Source organism: Nicotiana tabacum, chromosome 10, assembly GCF_000715075.1.
Source record: "Nicotiana tabacum cultivar K326 chromosome 10, ASM71507v2, whole genome shotgun sequence".
NCBI lineage: Eukaryota > Viridiplantae > Streptophyta > Magnoliopsida > Solanales > Solanaceae > Nicotiana > Nicotiana tabacum.
In genome coordinates this window covers 34738476-34746993 of record NC_134089.1, presented here as the reverse complement: position 1 = coordinate 34746993, position 8518 = coordinate 34738476, and the positions used below count along the sequence as shown (strand labels likewise).

Here is an 8518-nt window from a genome sequence, read left to right as displayed (position 1 = left end):
AATCAAGAAAAGGATTTGATTTATTAATAAATTTATATTTCACCGCGTCGCACGTATGATTCGCGAGCGAGGTATTTCATTCTACTACTCTTATGGAAGAGGACCGATTGCCTCGGCAGGTTAATAGATGCATCTATGGTTTGCGTCGTTCGAACCTCGGCAGTGCACAGTTTACTTTTATGTTGGATCGGGTCGTACGCCTCAACATTTCCTATATATTATCCTCATGAAATCGTGTGTAATATTTGGCAAGAAGCCAATGTATCTGAGAGTTCTTTTCCCTGATTTGAATTATGACAACCTCTTTGATGAATCCCACTATATCTATACATATGCTCCGGTTAAGGAGGGAACTTACTAGTTGAGAGCTTGAATAAATTGTAAAGAGGGGAATTGTACCACTTATTTTACACTTGTTTGATTCATATAATTACTCTGTCTCATATTTGTTCACTTCTTTATTGTACCTAATTTTATTGGACCACTAGTAAGTGTCGAAGTCGACCCCCCGTCACTACTTCTTCGAGGTTAGACTGGATACTTACTGGGTACGCATTGTTTTGGTACTCATACTACAGTTGCTGTGCATTTTTGTTGCACAGGCACATGTATGTCTAATGGCCTAGTGAGCGCAGCGGCATGGTTGACACGGAGACTTAGGTGAGCTACATCTCTTGAGACGACCCGCAGCCAGCAGAATTTCCTTCAGGGTATTGTATTTTCTTTTCTGTCCAAATTTGTATTCCGAATAGTTATTGTACTTCATTTTATTTCCTAGTGATTGCTTATGCACTTGTGACACCGGGTTCTGGGATGATTACAGGTTATTCAGTGTTGAAATCGAAAAACATTGTTATTTATTTTGTAGTTCATCTGTTACTAGTGAAATTGAAGGAAACTTTATGATTTCAAAAATATAAAAAGAGAATTTAATTAACTATTTAGTGTTTGCTAGCCTGACAGTGGTGTCTGGCGCCATCACGATCTTTAATGAATTTTGGGTCGTAACAACATGGTATCAGATTAAGCATCAAACAATCGAAACAACCGTTCTTAGTTTTAGAGATATATTGGAAATCAATGAGCCGTTTGGTGGAAAAATAATAGTTTGGGAGGTGATTTGTGTCAAGTACGATCAGTAATTCCAAAATTGACAAAAAGAGAAACTGTAAAAGCTAGCTTGCTAAAATTATACTTATAGCCTCAAATGAAAAATATTCAAATGATAAGAAATATAAAAGTAAGAATAGATCCAATATTCAGTGTCTTCTTACTTCGTGTCGGAAACGGATAAGTGCATCCAACAAAAGATGATTTTGTTCTTCTTGAACACTTGGATATCAATCCTAATGGTAATATCAGTACATTTAGTAAGGAAAATATTTCCATCATTAGACTAAAACGCAATTTCTGTTTTTGACTCACCAGAAAATGATACCAATAATTACTACCAAGAAGAGTACTTAAATATTTTAATACCAAACGGCTTTTTACCATACATGTTTGTTGTCAAGTTTATTATTTATTACGTATGTTAGTGTCACCGTATATATAATATACTAAGTTGATCTTCCATTGTATGTAGGTTGATTTTGAAGAAAAATATGCATGTCATGCTACTGAAAAACTTAAATACGCCGAATAGCTTATGTAATAACACACAGATGGTATATAGAAGTTTTGACAATAACGTCATACATGCAAAAAATATGATACTAGTAAATGTGCTTCTAAGTATATTCTTATCCTTGAATTCAACTTTCGTTTTCCGAAACTAAGGAATATCCTTTTAAATTTGTGTGAAAATAATTTTTGGTATATTTATTTTTTGTAAATATAATAAATAAAGTACAAGAGGACAAACATCCTAAATATTGGACTATATTTACCACAATATTTTTTTTTTGCATGCACAACTGTAAGTTGCACTTTCAAGAGGGATATCAAGTTCGACAACAAGAATTCTGGTTAAGGCAGAGAAACGAAAGCATTAGGAGAAAAATACACAAAAAAATTGTCCACAAAGAAGTGTTCGTTAAGATACCATCACATTAAATACTTTTAAACTATAATACAAAATTATCTAACTAACATGATAAAATTAATCATTTGTGTAAATTTTAATGATGTCCTTTTATTTTAAATTCATGTATTATGCTAATGTAATAATATTTTTCAACATTTAGATGATTGTTGTATTATTATACATATAATTTCTCGTATTAATTAAACTTTATTATTCCTTCATATAAATAAATATTTAAATCATCTCGTACCATTATTAAAGTGCATCACATGTTCATAGATCCTAGTGTGTGTGTGTGTGTATACACACACAGACACACAAAAGATATACAAATTTTATGACATTTATGTTTACAGCGGCTATACAAAGTCATTTTTCCTCCATTTTTTGGTACTTAGAGAATACAAAAGCCCAATATATATTGAAGTGGGCCTTCCCACCTCAAACAACTGCTTAGCTATGAGGCCAATTATTACCCTATGATAAATGGGGGAAGTGCACGGTTAGCCACTAATAACTGTGATGATCCAAAAGGTTTGGGTCATCACTTATTTTTAAAAATAAATTCTGCATTTCGAGGCCTTAAAAACCTCTTTCTATCTCACCTCGAAAATGATAAATTTTGACTTTAAAATAAATTAAGTTGACTTTGGTCAACGTTTTGGGTAAACGGACTTGGACCCGTAATTTGACGATACCGGAGGGTCCGTAGGAAAATATGGGACTTAGACGTATGCCCGGAATCAAATTCCGAGGTCCCAAGCGCGAGAAATGAATTTTTGTAAGAAATTGTTTTGCTGAATTAATTATGAAGTAAAGAAAAGAATTTATGTTTGAAACCATTGGTATCGGGCCCGTATTTTGGTTCTGGAGCCCGGTACATGGCTTATATATTATTTGTTGATTTTTAATCACTTTTACAAAGATGGAATTACATTTGAAAACTTTAAGAAAATGGCTTGAAACACACACACTTAAAAAATAAAAGATACAATTCTTAACATCTCACAACATGCCCCACTTTCCACTTTTGTTGTCAAATATTGGATTATCTGCTCAATGTGGGGCTTGACCTGGATGGCCTCCCAGCGTACGATACATCCTTTCCAACTCCATTGCTAGATGACGAGCAAAAGTGGGCGCATGCTCTGTAAACCTTTCATAATCCATTCCTTGGCAATTTACATTTTGCATATAGGATTTAATTCTACAATTGTTAGTAATTAAATTTGTTTTACAAAAATTAAAAATTACAAAAAATAGGCATCGTTTGCATTTTTAGCATTTAATGTCCAAATATACAATTTTATGCTTAATTAATACTTAATTGTGCGTTAATTGTTATTGGGAGTTAATTTGCGTTTTTATAACTTAATTTAGTTCTCAATAATAGTTTAAGTATTTTTATAATTTAGTTTTAGAAAAATAAAAGAAGAAAAGAAAGCGAAAATATAAAGAAAGTCGGAATTAGGCCTCTTCTTCAATTTCAAGCCACAGGCCCAAAAAATGGCCCAATCTTCCCTACGACCCAGTCCAATTCGAACTGGGTCGACCCAGTCCATAACCCAAAAGACCCAAACCCCTTTGTCTTACCTTTTACAACACAAAACAAAAGAAAAAAGAAGAAAAAACCCTAAAAAATAAGAAAAAGACCCGCCCCCCCTATCTTCCTTCTTCTTCTATTCTTCATCTTCCCAAAAGCTCCAAACTCCATCAATTGCTACCCTCAACCAATTGCTTTCGCCTTCTTCTTCCTCGACCAAACGACACAAGTCCCTCGATCTCCAACGACCCACCATAACACCGTCGCTACCATAGCTTCATCTCTTTTGTCAAGCTCAAAGCTTGATCGACCATGGCTGCCCTTGCATCGTCTTCTTCAACCACCCAGCTGCGTTGGTGATCCAAACAAAAGCTAACGAACAGCTCGTCGCCACTGTTGCTCCTTCTGCTTCACCATCCATCGCGACTTCATCTTCGTCGTTCGACGTCAAGCTCGAGTTTGAGCTCGACGTCCATGGCAGCCCTCAACCGCACGTCCAAAAGACCAGTTGTTCAAGCTTTTCCTTCTCCGACCATGGATGACCCTAGCTGCCTCGTCTGCTGCTGCCCGCGCCATCTTCTTGACGTAACCAAACATGTCGCCGCTACTTCTCCTCCTTCCTCCGAGCTGCTGTCGCGGTGCTACTTCCCGTTCCACCTTCTTCTTCACTTCCGGCTGCTGCTACTTCTGTGTCAACCTCGCCGTCCAGCTGCTGCCTCATCGAACAACCATGGCCAGTCTCCATCGTTGCTTCTTCTGCATTCAGTTTTCTCGCAAACAAATTAACTGCTTCCGTTCATCACTTCTGCCGTCGTTTGGTCGAGTTCTAGTCGAGGTCGTCGAGCGTAGTTTTGAGTTCGTCAAGTTTACAAGGAAGGTGAGTTCGTCGTTGAGTCCGAACAGACTTATGCCCATTCGAGGTTTGTCGAAACAGTCCAATTCGTCGTTGTTCATCTCCGGTTAGTAGTTTTTGCGTTTTATTTTGTCCGTATTTGGTTTTGATATTTTCAAATCTAAAATCGGTAAATGTTTGTTTTGTTTATCGTTTGAATTAATTTTTAGTTCATGTTCATGTGTTGTTTGTTAAATTAATTTTTCAGATTCCAAATGAAAGATTAATTAATTGTTTTTCATGTTTATTTCGTGTTCGTATTGTTGTTTAAGTGAATATTTGTTGTTGTTTAAGTGAATATTTGTTAGTTTAATATTTGTTAGATTCAAATTGAAATTTAATTAATTGTTTCTTCAATTTGTTTCATGTATTTGATGTATTTTCCGGAAATTGTTAATATTGTTAAGTTCAAGTTTAAATTCATAATTGTTTCTTCTTAGTTTTTGTTTTGTCATTTACCTAAAAGAATTTAGTTGTAATAAGGGAAGTATGTTGGTTTTAGTCATTTGAATCCGTCGTTTTTATTTTTAGATTTAATTCATGTTCATATTATGTTTGTTTGATTTTTGAATCCGAAATGTTTATAGTTTGATTTCTTGTTTACCATTTGTGATTATTTCTTGAATTGGTCTCATAATCTTGTTTAAAGTTTAATATAAGAATTGTTTGTTGTAATGTTGTTAGAGTGGATTTTAAGTTCAATATGATTGAATTTAGAAATCTAAATATACTTGTTTGATTGTTGTTGTTGTTTAAATCCGAAAATAGGTTTGTTGTTGCTAAAAATATTGTTCAATCAAATTTTAGTTGTTCTTGGTTGTTCAATTTGTGTTCATATGATTTGTGGTTGAAATCATGTTCATGTGATTTGTTATTGAAATGTTGAAGAAATCATGTTCATGAAATTTGTTGTTTGAACATTGTTAGAAATTAATCATATTGCCTATATTTTGGTTAAGTTTGATTAATTGATGTGTTATAGCTGATGGGTAGTTTGGTAATTTATAGTACTTTCGGGGGTAAAATATTAATTTGCAATAGGGTCGGAGGGGTAGTTTAGGGATTGTACATTTTGTAATTGTTTATATGAAGCATGGGGGACAAAATGAAATGGGGTGGGTTGTGATATGGTTATTTAATATAAAGGGGGGACAAGACAAAATTTAGTGGGGGGAATCTTGCATTATTTTATGTTAGGCATGGGGGACAAAATATAATGGGGTGGTGTGATATATTTATTTAATGTAATGGGGATGAGTGGGAAGATAATGGGTTTGGTAGAGAAAGGGATTGATTTTAATTGATTAAAGGGTGGGGATTATATATAGAGGTCTTAAAAATCAGATAGAGGGGGGGAGAGAAAAAAAGAGGGATTAGAAAAAAAAGAGATGAACATTTATTCCGAAAAAAACATTGAAACTCTCAAGAAAAGAAAAAAAACCTACAAAGAAAAATAAAAAATAAAAAAGAAGTTGAAAATTAGAAGAGAAAGTAGTACACACCTGATAAATATTCTGGTATATAGGTGTAGAAATTAAGGGTTGAAGATTAACTAGCCTTTCAAAAATCTGAAAATTTCCCTTGGTTTCTGTACGTTATTTTCGGCATTCCTGGATTTTATTTTGAATTTTTCAAATCTGTCACTGGGATTTTCGTTGACTGGTTATTGCTGGTTATTGCTGCTGTTGCTGTGTTACGTATTACGTTGCTGACTTTCTTCTTCTTATATTGACAATATCAGGTGCACAACTGTAATTTTGGCATTTTGTAAGCTGAAATGAAGAATGGAGTGTTAAATTTTTAATTTAGTTTAATTTTTTTTTTTGTATTGTATTTAGGTTATTCATGTATTATTATTCAGTAAATCACTGTCATTTGGCATAACTAGGCATATTATAGCGACATATTAAATAACACCTTAACCAGATTATTAGGAAATATATTTAAGCCTGATTATTAGTTAAAACTGTTTAATAATAAAAAATAGAAGAAATAACGTAAAAAATGGCGTTATTGAATCAGTTTGGCAAAAATTGACTAAGTTCCTTATTCATAAGGTTTTTCGTCAACGATAAGTTAATCGGAATCATGTAGTTAATTTCAGTTAAAACATGAATTAGTTTGTGAATCAAGTATTAGGATATGATGTGAATTAAAACAAAGTTAGTTAAGGTTAAATTATTTATTTTTTAGAAATATGGTTTAGTAATCAAGTTTTTTTTCTTTCAATTTTCAGTATTTGTAAATAATTAGTTTCAATAAGCTTAAGTCTTACTAACAATTTGAATTTTAATCCAACTATGGGATAATTAGTTTTTTTTTATTTTTTTATTTGTTGACTATTCCATGTTGTATTTATGATTATAATTTTTATTACTTTCTGTTAATATTTGTTTTTCTCTTCTATTTAATATGTTATTTTCAAGAATGTAGATATTGATTTTATATTTATAGACAAACTTAGTAATAATAAAGAGGTAGTCATTAAAGGATATTCTTAAAATAAGGAAGGATTTCGCTAAAAATAAATAGATGTAAATAATACAAAAATTTACAGGATTCTCCAATCTCATTTATTTATTTAATTATTTAAAAAAAATTACTTAGAATTTGGGATGGATTGTTTAGTGAATTTCACTTCCTTCCCCAAAGATAATGACGCGCTAGACTCTTTAGGCGCGATTTAATTAATTTTACCTTCTTAAACTCGGATGCGCATTTCATGCGACCCAAATCTAAATCCTAAAACATTGAATAAAAATGTGTTCCGGATTGCGGGTGCATTTCATGTGACGTAATCCAAAGACATGTTTTAAACGATGTTCACAATTGTTTTTAAAAAAATAATAATAATAATAATAAAGTGGTAAAAAGTTAAATTTGGCACATCGGTTCATAATTGTATTAAAATCAGATAAATAAGCCAAATATGACAATTGAGCGACCGTGCTAGAACCACGGAACTCGGGAATGCCTAACACCTTCTCCCGGGTTAACAGAATTCCTTATCCGGATTTCTGATACGCAGAATGTAATATGGAGTCATTCTTTTCCTCGATTCGGGATTAAAATTGGTGACTTGGGACACCCTAAATCTCCCAAGTGGCGACTCTGAAATAAATAAATAAATCCTGTTTCGATTGTCCTTTAATTGGAAAAAACTCTCTACGCCCTTCGCGGGGTCGGAAAAAGGAGGTGTGACACCTAGTGATTCTTTGAGTGCTCCTGTTTATGTGTCTACACCAGTGGGTGATTCTATTATGGTAGATCGTGTCCATCGTTCATGTATAGTTATGGTTGGGGGTCTTGAGACTCGTGTAGATTTGCTCCTTCTGGACATGGTTGATTCTGATGTCATATTGGGGATTGATTGATTATCACCTTACCACGCTATCTTGGACTGTCATGCCAAGACTGTGACTTTAGCGTTGCCAGCTCTGGCGGGGTCGGAAAAAGGAGGTGTGACATCTCTGGCGACTCCGCTGGGGAACGAACCCAGAATCTCTGGTTCAGGGTTCAGAATTCGAGCTTGGAATAATTGTTGTATTTGGCTTCGTTTGATTTTGTTACATGATCTGTGCTTAATGTGTTAATTAACTGCTTTTACCGCTTTGATCTTATGTGAACTGTATATAAGCTGTGCCGAAACCCATCTCCTCTCTGAGTCTTCTAAATCATGAAGAAGGGTGCACTTCGTGTGACTTCTTTTCTGTATAGTGTCTAAATTCCCAATTTAGAATGAGGTTGGATAAGTTGCAAAGCCGATGAAACTTCTGTATTCCCGGTACGCTGCCTCCCCCTCGGCTCGAGCTGTCCGCTCGGGTAAGCCAGGTCTAGAACAAACACCCAAGTTCTGAACCTAGAATAACTCAGCTTCATGCCGGATCCCTAATAGGAACGCTTATTTGCATCATGTGCATTTTGACTTAGGGGACTCAACACAGGGGTTGAGTCCGTCTAGGGCTAGCAACCTGAAACAAAGACCATCCTGATGCATCTTATTTGTTTTATGTGCATTTATTTGCTCGGTCTTGCATGTTGACCGACTTCTGAGTCT

General features: G+C 34.3%; 1 long non-coding RNA gene across 1 annotated transcript; it reads left to right on the top strand.

Moving 5' to 3' along the window:
• The first annotated feature begins 3678 nt into the window (after positions 1 to 3678).
• On the top strand, positions 3679 to 6265 carry LOC142164851 (uncharacterized). Its single transcript, XR_012695926.1, has 2 exons — positions 3679 to 4528; positions 6203 to 6265. It is a non-coding gene; the product is annotated as an uncharacterized LOC142164851 (long non-coding RNA).
• Positions 6266 to 8518: the final 2253 nt, after the last annotated feature.